This window comes from Tympanuchus pallidicinctus, unplaced genomic scaffold, assembly GCF_026119805.1.
Source record: "Tympanuchus pallidicinctus isolate F22 unplaced genomic scaffold, pur_lepc_1.0 scaffold6, whole genome shotgun sequence".
Classification (NCBI taxonomy): domain Eukaryota; kingdom Metazoa; phylum Chordata; class Aves; order Galliformes; family Phasianidae; genus Tympanuchus; species Tympanuchus pallidicinctus.
The window spans coordinates 30,975,926-30,989,765 of record NW_026294780.1 but is presented as its reverse complement, the minus strand read 5'-3'; the positions used below and the strand labels follow the sequence as shown (position 1 = coordinate 30,989,765).

At 39.9% G+C, this 13,840-nt stretch overlaps 1 protein-coding gene and 1 long non-coding RNA gene across 2 annotated transcripts in view; one reads left to right on the top strand and one right to left on the bottom strand.

Moving 5' to 3' along the window:
• TBC1D4 (TBC1 domain family member 4) overlaps positions 1 to 13,840 on the bottom strand; it is a 103,007-nt gene that overhangs the window by 56,134 nt on the left and 33,033 nt on the right. The window lies entirely within an intron of this gene.
• LOC128092144 (uncharacterized) lies at positions 6,590 to 6,992 on the top strand. Its single transcript, XR_008211660.1, has 2 exons — positions 6,590 to 6,705; positions 6,770 to 6,992. It is a non-coding gene; the product is annotated as an uncharacterized LOC128092144 (long non-coding RNA).

Genomic DNA, 13,840 nt, shown 5'->3' with positions numbered 1-13,840 from the left:
CTTACAGAGCTAATACTGCTAACAGCATTCACAGAAAGAAAGGCTTTATCTCATCCTAGCAGTAAGACCATAAATATTCCAAGGATTTCTGGAATCTGGAAGCCCACATGGCTTCACTACTTCTGCCAGCATCTCCATCTTCCTAGTATTATTAGCAAATCCTACTTGGGTACCTATGCATGAAGGTATACTCCTTGCATGTACAGGGGAAGGGCAGCAGAGACCCAGTGTCTAGGGTTTGGTGAAAATGTATTTAGACATAACAGAGCAATTTCTGTGCTATGGCTGTTTCTAACCTCTAATCTAAATGCTCACTTTAGGACTCACACAGGGATGAATGAGAAGGGAAGAGTACTTTCACCACTGACCTCACAGAATTCTTACGACAGCAAGTTATTTTAAAGGATAATGAAAATCCCATTTGCTTCAGAACACCACAGGAGTTTCTTAAATCATTTCAGCTAGGATATAACTTCTCATGCTCAGCTGTAATCAAAGCAAGAGTGGGCTTTAAGTAACTTCAAGTTTAAGAAGCAGGAGCGAGAGTTATTCTTTCTTAAAAAGAGTTTCCTCTTAGAACTGATTTTAGAACTCATTTTATCCTGTTACACCATTCTGCAGCTGAAACTAATTTATTACTTTTTTTTTTTTTAAACTAAAGACAGTTCAGATTATGAAATACTTTCTGCAACTGCAACTCAATTTGCTGAGGAGAGTTAGCAGTAAACATGAGGCTACTGATGGGAATAGAAAAATAAGCTCCCTGAAGGAGTAAACTACATTCCTCCCCCTTCTCCTCATCTACCCTCTCTCTCCCAGGGGAGTTTCCCCTATCTGGGAATTATCTACAATGGAATTTATTCTTGATTATGTCTGGATGTCCTGTTCTCTCTGAAGTCAAGGCTGAAACTTGTTTTGCAAATCAAGCAAGTACGTATGCCACTTGTCTCAATGAGGGTAAGCACATTTCATTATATATCTGCTCATCATCTCTAGGAAGACAAGATACATCTTACTCTCCAAGTCTCTTGTGGGGGGGAAGGGAGGAGGGGAGGGGGAAGTGGCATGCATACCTTCTTTCACATGCTGTGTCACCTGTAAGACCTTCTAAAACAATTTCATACTTTTCCATACAGTAGATATTGATGAACTGTAGAGAGATACAATAACCATTTCCACCTTGAAGTTTATTCTAAACATGACAGAAACATGCAACACTAGTTAGATTTATTCTGTCAGGACATTTTTCAATCATATGCAGAACAGTCTCACATGCTTCAAAACTGAGTTTTACAGTGGAGCAGGAGTAAATGATTCATGGCTTATCAAAAAAGCATTATTAAAACTACAAATGTTCAGAAATTCACATGAAGCCAACTAGTCAGCAAAATGTGAAAAATGTCCAGTTCATTTAAGAAGGTCAACTAAATTCAAAGACTAAGATGGAATTTAGTTTGTATGGATTTGTAGCTGTAACATGAACAGAAGTGAGTAAAGCTCAATATATTAGCATTTTCATATCTTTAGATAAAGAGGAATCAGGCTGACACATGTTAGATTATTTTTTGTGTGAGGAGGCCACTGTAAAAGGATTATGATGTATATTAATGCAATGACAAACTGTAAGTAAAAGCAATATAAAAATGTAAGCAAACACGTCTGTTCTTCCAAACAAAGTGCTTGGTATATAAAACATTTTTAAGTGGTATACAAGAGCAGTCAGAGTTGACACTGGCCTGGGTGAGGCTGCTCTACTCAGACAGTTCAATTCTTGTAAAATGATTTTTACATCTTGTTTCCCTTCATGGGAACATTGGGCATGACTAGCTCAGTCTTGGATGGTTAATTTTATATCACAGTAAAACTACTACAGGCTTTTTGAAGAGTATATGAGATGATGGTAAGTGAGCTTCTACTGCCTCTACTACACACTGTGCAGAGCTGAGATTTCATTTCTGTTTGATCTATGATTTCTGTTTTTACACATGCTTACTTTTCCCAAGTAGTGAAAAGGTATGAAAGGACCTATTCTATGCCAAGAGCCTCCTGTTTATCTCAGTCTTTGCTCAGCCTATGTGACTGCTTCAAAGATGCATTACATATGAAGAACTATTCAAATCACTCACCAGCATGTAATAATTGAGACAGTATTACTTTCCATTAGTAGCAGCCTCATAATAATTGTTAGTCTAATTGAAATTATGCCTGAGGCTGACCACAGCCTCCTGGATAGGGAATTCAGAAGAACAGAGTTGCCACAAGGAAATCACAAGGCTCAACAGCATTTTCTCATGTATTGTAAAAAATACTACCCAACAGCAAATTCAAACTTGTGCCCTTTTTCGTACTAACTTCACAAGAGGAAAGTACTTCAAGCACCCATTAGAAATCAGTTAATGTTAAGAACACGCTAAAATAAGAGCTTACAAAAAAGTGTTCCCTGCAAGCTCAGCTAATTACGGGAACACAGAACAAATTCTGCTATAACAGGCCTGAAGTTTTAGGTACGAGCGCAGATCAAAGAACAACAAGTCTTCCAAATAGTTCCCTAAAGCATCAAGACTGAGTGCTCATCACTTCTGGAAATCAGTCTGGCTCAGGTGGATAACCAGGTAAGCAGAAAGCCAATTTCAAGGCAGAACTTCTAAGAGACACATTAGATAATAGCAAATATGTCATATAATAACATCCTGGTGTAACACATGAGAGCGCAGTACAAAATGTAAGAGTTACAAGACTTATTTCCAATGATAAATATTTGATGACTTTACAGTTCAGATATAAGTAAAGAACAATAGTGCTAACATTTTGGGTTTTTTTGTGGGCCTATCAATATAGGCAGGAAACAAAGACTAAAGTAAGGTAATGCTGCTGTAATATAAGCTGACTGTAAAAATTATTTTACCAGAAACAGTCACCTTGCAGGCAATTTTTTTTTTTCCTAGGAGTCTTGTATTGTTAACGTATAGCTACAGCAATTATCAGCTGTAGACTCCCAAGCAGTTAAGAACTGCTTATGACACATACGCTTCACAAATTGCTACACCTTAATAAAACTTAAGGGATGCACATCTTCCTCTCAAAAATCAGGATTTTCCCCCCACAGTCTTTAAATGACCACATTTCATAATCTGGAAGCCTACAGTAACAGAGCTGTCACTCTTCTAACATAAAAGTCCATGCGTAATTTTTACCCAGTTAATGGAATACTCTATTGTTAATCCAGCAAACAAAAACACATACAAATATTTAGAAGATGACTTACGTACTACATGAGGATTTAATAAGAATACTCCTTATTTTATAATTTTCTGTATAACCTGTGGCAAGCTTCCCTATTTTCTATATCTATTTTCTCCAATTTTAGAAAAAGGCTTTGGAAAACAGATGAGGATACTTGATGGAGAAAGCTATCATCCACTGCTTCTAATTCATGTTCTTTGATTTCTTTATTAGGGCTTAATTTATCATGGTTTTTAGGGGGGAAAAGAGGACATGCAGCTATTGAAGCGGTCAAATCCCAAGACTTTTTAACTACCACATACTTTGTTCTTGTGAGACTAAGCTTTTACAAATCCCTTATTATGTTAAAACATGGAAGAATACACCACTTTGTGCTCTGCAGTTCTCAGAAGGAACCTGACAGGAAGCTGACATGCAGCTAACGGCTCAGTAATACCCAAAAAGCAAGTAGTTACTGACATGGCACCAATCCTCTCAAACCAAGCAGAGTTCTGCCTTCAGAGCAAATCCTGATATTTTGTGGGCTGAAATTAGCTAGGGGAAGAGATGAAGAGCAAAGCAACTCCAGCTGCTAAAGCCACACACACGCTCCAGGAATTTATCAAAATGTTAATGAACAAAAAGCAAAACAGTCTGTTTCACCTTGCTTGCAGGGAGCACAAGGGCAAAGCCTGAAATTGGCACAAAGAATTGTATGAGTAGTGACAAGAGGAAAGGTAGAACCTCTGCCAGATGAGAACCTTCTTTAGCAGTTGGTGCTAAACTCAGAGCCAACAAGCAAGAGACACACCTGGAAGCTGTGATGCTAAAGATCTCCCCTGGTATTTTCTCAGGATATCACATCACTAATGTTTGTTGCCATATTTGTCCCTCCTACAATCACAGAATCATTTGAGTTGGAAGGGACCCTTAGAGGTCATCTGGCTCAACTCCCCTGCAATGAACAGGGATACCTACAGCTCCATCAGGTTAATCAGAGCCCCATCCAGCCTGACCTTCGATGTCTCCAGGGACAGGACAAACACCACCTCTCTGGGCAACCTGTTCCAGTACTCGATCATTTTAATTATAAAAAACTTTTTCCTTATATCAAGCCTAAATCTCCCATTTTAAATGGAAACTCTTTCACCTTGTTCTATCACAAAAGACAAAAAGACCTCATACAGAGTTTGTCCCCTTCTTATAGCTTCCCTTTAGATACTGAAGGGCTGCTATCAGGTCTCTCTGCAGCCTTACAGCTGTAAATAATACTACATCATCATAGTGGTGTGTTTTTTTAATGTTTTTTTGTGTATGTGTGTTTCTTTTTTTTTTTTTTTTTTTTTTTTTTTTTTTTTTTTACAGGGTCTACTTAAAAGCTCATGCCCATAAAAGGTAAAAGAATTCCAAATGCTCATTTACAAGTATCAAAAGTTTTCCCACACCAGTGCTACCCAGCACCTTCACAGGCTTTGTGAGCAAGTTTTCTCTGAATATAGGTAAAAAGCCTATGGCTAGGAAACTCTTTCTAGCTGCTGTTCAAAAACTGGCAAAAAATAGAGTTTCAAAGCTCTGAAGTCCATAGGTCATTTAAAATATCTAAAAGATTGAGTAGGAGAAGGAGCTGCCCTTTCTAATAGAAGACATCCCTTAATCTCTTTAAGAACAAAGCTGCATTTATATTATTTCACTGCTTATCTGAACACTGCTCTCCATTATCTAGCATAACATACACTGCCTTTCTATGATAAAACACTCTGCACTGAGGCACTCTTACATTTCCACAGTCCTGGAGCACATGTACTGAGCCCCATTACAGACACTGCAGGTAATGCAGTGATAGTCAAAGGAGACCAAACAGACGTGATGACGTGATGACCCCTAAAAGGAATGAGGTATCCAATGCTTGGTTTAATTTGACCTTTCCATTTCCTGATTAAAAACGCAAGGCATGACTGAGCCCAGCAACCAACATGGTAGTGCTTCAGGAAATTGTACGTAAAGGGCAAAACACCACACAAGCACTGCTGTAAGAAGTGCAAGAAACAATCCTGCAAACACCATGGCAGCAGAGAAAGGAGGGGAGGAGGTGATCCAGATGCGGGAGCAGGGATTTCCCCACAGCCCGTGAAAAGGACCCACACCAAAGCATGGGCAAAGCATGTGGAGGAAAGAGCAGCTGTTACAGACTCACCAGGACCTGGATTCTTCACTGCCCTGTACTGTGGAGAATGGTAGGAATGAAGAAGTGAAGTTGGAAAGAAGGGAAGAGGGGAGGTTTTACTTTTTGCCTTTGTTTCTCAACATCCAAACTGATTTCAATTGGCAAAAATACAATTTTCTTTCAGTCCAGTATGTTTTGCTGTGATGATAATTGCTAAGTGATCTCACTTTAGATCAACCTATGCATTTCTCCATCTCATTTTCTCCTCCTTCCCACTTGGAGGGGGATGAGTAAGCTACTGGGTGTCTGGATGCTGGACAAGGTTGACCCACCACAGATGGTTAAAAAACAGAGATGCTTTACACTGTCATTACTACCCATATATTCTAAAACAGACTTCTTCTTCAAACAGCCTATTTTAACACCTAGATTTAATCACACTGTTCCAATGCAGTAGCAGTCCCTGAACTGAAAGTACAGTACAGGTCCTATTGCATACCTTTGCTACAGCGACCCACTGATAGAAGCACTAACAGGGGAGACTTCTAACTTTAATGCAGAAAATGATCACGTGGCAACCACTAACTGCTGCCTCCACATCTGCTGCTTTGGAGCAGTAGCTTAGTTGTAGGGCTGTTCTCATGCCTCAATACGTCACCAGTGCTTTACTCTAACAGAAAGGAGCCTTTTACATTTCAACCTTCATGTTTTTACGCAGCAGTCAGTCAGTTGCGTGTTACTGGCTACCAGTTTCCCACACAGACAGCGGGATTTTATTTTGAGGTCAGCAAGGAAGAGAGCAAGAACCAAATGCAAAAGTGCAATAAATAAACCTTGCAGCATGCACAGTGGGCTTCAGAGCACTTGACAAAGGAACAGAGGTGTGGCTGAGCAGCTGCAATGCCCGGCTTCATTCCTACTGTTCTGTTGCTTTCTCAAAGTTGATTGAGGACCCTGTGCAAGCGTGTTTAATCTTCAAGGAGGAAAGTGAGGAAGTATTATTCATCATACTAATAAGGGCAAAAAGTGCACTTGTTTACTACTGTGTTCGTTATACTCACAAGCACAAGTTGTTTTATTTAGCAGATCTGCTTAGCAAGTTTGCCTATAAAAGGTGAAGGTTATAAAATCAAATTCATTGGAGTCTATCTGCTTGGAGGAAAAATAACTCACTTTTCAGAGGTGTTCAAAGAGATGAAAAAAAAGGAAAACATCTGCTTATTCTGACAGTAAACCACGAACCTCCTGTCCCACCAATGTTTCTGCTTTGTAAAGATGCATGCTGTAAGCTGTCTCCTTTCACATCCATGTCCAGAAAAGTCTATGATCAGTCTATGAAAGTCTATGATCAGTCTATAAAAAGTCTATTTCAGTCTATGAAAGCAGCAGATCAGCTGCTTTCTAAAATGGTTCCTAGTAAGCAGGTCTCTATGAAAAAGACCTCTCAAATTCAGCCACAAGATCAGCATTTTATATGCCTTACATGCAGTGCCTTAGGTCTAATACACATCAGTGTACAGCAGTAAGATTTCCATACAGTAATTGCAAACCCCATGCAATAGGAAAAAAAAAAAAAAAAAAAAAAAAAAAAAAAAAAAAACCAAAACATGCAGGATTGGGCTACAACTTTCTGCATCAAATTTTTAAAGTTCAAAAATAGTCCTGCTACATGTCCCAAAAGTTTTTGGGTGGGTAATAGATGATTTTTTTCTTATATTGTTTTTTTAAGTGACTCACCTTACCTAATCCCTGACAGTGGACACAGCTTTTTTTTTTTTTTAAATAAAGAGGTTTCTCTCTTCTGCTGCTGCACTTGTTTGGCTAGGAAGCTAGAGAGGAATTATTCTTACTTGCTAACAGTGGAGAGAAGGAACAAACAAACCTGTCTGTTCAAATGCTGCCCTTCCACTACTTTATCATTTAAATAAACAAAAAAATGTTGCCATAATGTGAAAAAAAAAATAGAATTTAAGTACTTCATAGTTTATTAAAGTCTAAGTTCAAAGGCTTCTCTTTGATCTGATTCCCCCTCCCCTTAAATAGAGCCCAGGAATCATAGAATGGCTTGGGTTGGAAGGGACCTCAAGGATCACCACGCTCCAACCTCCCTGCCACAGGCAGGGCTGCCAACCTCCAGATGTGATACAAGGCCAGGCTGCCCAGAGCCTCATTCAACCTGGCCTTGAACACATCCAGGAATGGAGGATCTACAGATTACAATACAACTTTGTTATCTCTTTAAAACAGAAGTGGATCAAAACGAGAAAGTCCATAACTCACAGAATGGCAGAAGTATTTGTTTTGCAGCAATGCAGACTTTTCTTATTATCTGATGAGAACCTGGGCAATAAGTTTCAGGTGAAAACCAACGCAGTGACCGACAGTCATCAGTTGATTTCTCAAGTGTAAGCCTTCCCTGACCTACTCCTCCTTAGGCCACTGGTAGCACCACTACATTTGGCTAGCCAGGGATCTTCAAATCCAAGATAGTCACATAACATTTTAAAACTTAGTCTGAGTCTCATAATTTTGATAAAGCAAGCTAAAGCAATTAACAAATGCAATAGTTCTGGGACTGTCAAACAAAATTTGACTTCTTATGTTTTAGACGTGACTATTATGAGTAATACCCAGTAATAATGATACTGGATTAATAATTTAGTGGGTGGTAAATAAAAGATGGTGAGGAATATTATTATCATAACTTATTCATGTGTACTAATCATCTGATGAATAAAATGGAACTGCAGAAAAAGATGTGGGGGAGGGGAAAGTATGACAGGGTAGAATCAGTTGCAGATTCAAGTTCTACTACCCCTACACAAATGTCAGTTGTAGAAGAAACTCCTTCCCTTTATACATCTACCACTCTAAGAATCAAGAGAAAGAGTTAATTCAATTTGGTTAATAGTTACAATGAAATCATGCCTGCAAAGAAGCCATTACTGCACTGCAGAGTAATTTTTTTTTTTCCCCATTCAGCACTTCTGGTAAGGGCGTAACATATATAGAGTCTACTTCCATTATTTCACAACTTCTTATTTTGTCTTTCATTTTACACAGGCTTTCATTGAGACCCAAGAGTTTTACGTTAGACAAACCACCAATAAAACAGACTAAGAATACACCCAATCATACCACCTACAACAGAAAATCCATTTACAGTAGTCTCAGAAGCCAACTATTATGCCATTAACTATTCCAAAAGATGCCATGATTTGTTCCCATCCAATAAGTCTGCTAGAATAGCATAGCTGCTCTTGGTACAGCAGCAGTTATGATACTACCTGGCAGTACAGAACTATCTACCAGTTCTTTATTCTTGAAAATGGTAACAAGTCAAGGAAATAACTATCTCACCGTGTTATAAAATATTACTGCTACATAAGTAATTTGATCTTGTAGATTCTCCAAAATCTATTAGCATAAACTTGAGATGTCTTCTGCACCAAGGAGATGTACTGATAAAGGTATTCAACACAGTATCTTCAAGTACAAAACCTGAACTAGTTGGATGCACCCAAAACAGAAAGGTTTTCGGATAGATTGAGAGAAGACAAGTTTATGCTTGCAGATGCAGCACCTATACTTACTGATAACACTAAAGTTAACAACTTGCCTAAATCTCAGTACTTGGAACAATGAAGTCAGAGTAACATATCACCATTCAGTGGATCCTTTTGAGATCCTTCAGTATATCCCACAGATGAGTCTAAGCATCTGAAAGGAAGCATGCAACCAATTTAACGGAAGGGAAATAACTTACAGAATAAATGACTAAGTTGAAGTCACTCACAAGATCACATATTCTGTGTATATTGGATATGAAGTTACATTGTACAAAAATTCCTAATAAAGAACCTCATATCTAATCCTCCCTCTTTGAATCAAACTATATTACCAAAGAAGCTTAAATGGAAGAAATACTTAATAAAAAAATACTTAAGTGTTTTAATGATCAAACAGAAATCAGACCTTCAAAAAAAAAAACAAAAAAAAAAAACAAAAAAAAAACTGTGAGATCTTCAACTCACAGTTTTTCAGCAACTGACATTTTTGCAGCTGAAGATCAACCATGTTAGTCTATCTAAGCAAAACCCAGAAGATATTTCTTAGTAACCATAGAGCAGTGAGCACCTGAGCACTTTTCCCTGTACCTTTGCTGCAAAGCAACAGGTTTGAACAAGAGTTGGAACATGTATTGTGCTCTGACCTGTACCCATCTCAGGGCTGGTCTGAAGGCTTTCCAAATAGGTAGTGCAGTCTAATGGACAAGAACTTGGGTTTAAGAGGAGATGCACTCAAGGGTGGTGTTAAACTACTTTGTTAGGTCTGAGGATCCTAGGCACCCACCTAATGCAAGCCCAACAACAGGGCTGCCACCTGGCATGTTTCCTCCACGTTAGAAATGCTTAATGTGACTGTGGAGTAGAAACTGATCACCCAAGGTGTCACTGCTAGTCAGTCAAATGTGGAATTCAAATTCACAGCATGAGAATTTATCAGTTATGCATTCCCCACAAGGTATTCTGTTTGGGTGGAGAGAGGTGAAAACACAGCTTTTAAAGATTACATTTTACATGTGCAGTGTAATGCAGTATCACACACAGAGTGAAAAGAACATGCGCCATTCTGAAACCACTGCTAATGTTTACCAACAAAAAAATTCCCTTCCAGGTCCAAAACACTGCCAACATTTTGGGGTTTCGTTACACAGCTCCAAGAGCTGTTTCAGCTCCCAATGTTTGCAGATTTTCTCTGCTAACAATTATTCACAACTGTTTTTCCTGCCACATTATAGAAGAATTAGAATGATAAATGTACCCAAGAGCAATATTTGATATCAAGTATTGGTATTTGGCATGAGATGAATTATGTTCTGCCCCATTATGGACCACTCCCCTTGACCAAAATCCAGCCCTCATTTTCCAGAGGAGGAAAAAAAACACAGCCTAAATAAAAACAGTTAAGAAGAAGACCCAGGCATACTTGAACTGATGTTCATCACAGGGCACAGAGCTGACCTGGGCTTTGCAATATACTCATCTCCTTCAGAACTGGGCAGTAACACCAACAGCCACTAGTGTGCTTTTGCCCACTTTCTTTTTTAATCAAGGATATTTGTTTATTCAGCCATTATGAACTGGGAGAAAGTAGTTTTGCTTTGGTAAACTTTGATCACTGTCACTTCTCCCTTGGGAATCATTGTTCATAAGGGCGAAATTTGCTTATCTTAATATTTCAGTATTTTCTCCTATTTGTATCGAACATCCTTTTTATCAAAAGGTACACACACCATTGTGTTATTTGAAGCACTTCAAAGCTTTACTTTTTAAAAACAGCTACTACACAGATACTCAGCTGCAGCTTACCTCTGTGAACAGCAGCTCGAGGGCCTCTTTTACACAGTGCTAGAAGCATCTTGCGAGCTCCACACTTGCAAACATAGACACGTGAGATGGACAGGAAGCACCATACAGGAGCAGTGGGATGAGGATGCTGCAGCAAGAGAGGGTGCAGGATTGGAGCTTTCTTGTTCTCAGAGAAGTGGGAGAGGGCACAGGCAAGAATAAACAAGTAGTGCCCTACATAGTGATACATACCTACCTAACTACTTGCTGCATTAACAATAAATGCGAGTACCTGAGGAGCGAACTACTAACTACAAGCAGCTTCTCAAAAGCCACTATAGACCAGGAGATGAAGCCCCAGTGTGAATTCAGTATTTGACCTTGTAACTACTGCAGCTGAGCAACTGAGCCTCGCTTCCATACATGCTATCACAAACGAGGCAAATCATAATACCAAGACATCACAGAAGAAAACAAATACCAAAATTATTACAGAGCAATTTATTTTGAAAAGTCTGAAAATCTCCTTAATGTTTTGCATTTGCTGTAACATCAGGATTAGCGATGCATACATTTCTACCTGCAGGCTATGAAAAACAAGCATTAGGGAACCAACACTGAACAAGAGAACATCAGCACTCACAGTACACAGCTGTACTCAAGGATAGTTTGTGACTCCACTGTTCGAGATTTATTTTTCAGTCTGGCAGAGAAGTGATTTCATTACTAATATTAAACTGCAGTGTGAAATTTCACACATTCTGTCAGAAAAATATTACTTTTTAAAAAAATCATGGTACTTGAAATCAGCAGGCAATTTGACAGCCCTGTTGTGAAAACATTTCCTGATACTATTAGCAAAATATTTCTGGCTCTGAAATTCAGACTCTTCATTTTTTTCATTAATTAAATGCAAAAGCAGTGAAATCCAAACCTCATGAGGCATTTGAGAGCCACTAAGATGATCAGAGGGCTGAAGCACTTTTCCTATGAGGAAAGGTTGAGGAAACTGGGCTTGTTTAGACCGGAGAACAGAAGGCTCTGGGGAGACCTCATTGTGGCCTTCAGTACTTGAAAGGAGCTTATAATCAGGAGGGGAACAGCTGCTTACGAGTGTGGATAGTGATAGGACAAGGGGGAATGGTTTTAAACTGAGACGGGGAGGTTTAGATATTAGGAGGAAGTTTTTCACTCAGAGGGTGGTGACACATTGGAACAGGTTGCCCAAGGAGGTTGTGGATGCCCCATCCCTGCAGGCATTCAAGGCTGGATGTGGTTCTGGGCAGCCTGGTCTGGTGGTTGGCAACGCTGCCCACGGCAGGTGGGTTGAAACCAGGTGATCATTGTGGTCCTTTTCAACCCAGGCCTATGCTTCTATGAAGTTAAAACTAGTCAAAAAGAGTACAAACACTAAGTAAAATGGATTGACTATTTCTACGTAAGTGCTTTACTAACCAAATACAGATTCACAAATGTTGTTCTACTTTGCATCCATAAAATGAACAATTTCTTAATGTCCTACTTCACACATAAAATGAAAGGAAATGATCCACAGAAATGGATGCCAAAACACATTTATCACATACCGAGGAAGATGGATCAGCATTACCCATTTGTTCTCTATAGTTCTCTCTTCACTGAGAAAGAAGCTGCCTCTTCATCAGTAAAAAGATTTTATTTACAGTGGTGTGGGGACTCAATTAGATTTAGATGCTTTATTAGTTCCAATAGTCAGCTTCACCTAAAGCTCACTCCAAACACCCAGAAACTTTTCCATGATGAATTCAATCCTTTGCCTCACATACTTGAGTGCCGTAAGTCTTGAGCGGCTACAGTTGCTTCTAGCTCATTCAGTAACTTGAACTGAGCCTCTGAAGAGACAATCCTGAGAGGAAATCTTTTGTATAGGAAAACCATAGCATATCCTGAGTTGGAAGGGATCCACAAGGATACCCGAGTCCAGCAGTTGGCTCCACACAGCACCACTCAGAATTCCAAACCCTATGTCTGAGAGCACAGCCCAAATGCTCCTTGAGCTCCAGCAGCTCGATGCCATAACCACTGCCCTGAGAAGCCTGTTCAGTGCCTGACCCACCTCAGGAGCAGACCCTGTCCCTAACCCCCAGCTGCAGCTCCCCTGACGCAGCTCCATGCCATTCCTTCGGGCCCTGTCGCTGTCACACAGAGCAGAGCTCAGCACAGCCCTCTGCTCCCTGTGAGGAGCTGCAGCCACTATCAGACCTCCCCTCAGCTCCTCTGCTCTGCATTGAGCAGACCTCAGCTGCTCCTCACAGGGAGCACCACCATCTTTGCAGCTCTCCTTTGTTTGCTCTCTAGTACTTTTACACCCTTCTGTGTGCACCCAATCTTGCTCACAGGACAGGAGGTGAGACTGCAACATTTCAGTTGCCGTCAGAATCTCTTAGAAATACTGTCTGATGCCTTTCCATTTGGCACTTGCTTCCAGTTCCAGTCTCAGTCTTCATCTTTGCTCAGCCATGCAGTGTATACAAACTCACTCCCAGGATCTCTGTTGGCTCTCATAGTCCTACCAAGTTGCCCTGCTCAAACATAAGACATTAGGGAACAATAATCTGTTGCTGCAGAGCCCCTTTACAAGAAGGGTAACAGTAAGATGGTAGAAGATTTTACTGTTTTTTCCTCCCTTAGTATCACAATACTAACCCTCAACTGCTGCTCTTCATCCTTAACCACTTGTTATCCTCCCTTCATCCCATTTTCAGGACATTATATAATCCCTTCAACACCATACCATCATAGTGCTTATGCGATCCAACCCAGAACGCTTCACATTAGAAGCACTGTGAACCACCTACACTGTGAAGCACTGTGTTACCTGCCTACCTACCCTGTGCCTGCTCTACAAGAAACCCAGGCCAAACTACAAGCAGATGCACAGCAGTGTGGGCACTGCCCATTCCCTCTTCAAGGGAGCTAGTCAGGCAAGCTTGAACACAGGCCTCTGATCTGTTTGGTGTTGGACTCAAGAATAACTTTCCAGAATAGATGGCATCAGCAGGAAGTACATCAATCAGCAAAAGATGCTCTCTGAGGACAGTATCACGTCATTATTTATGCTTTC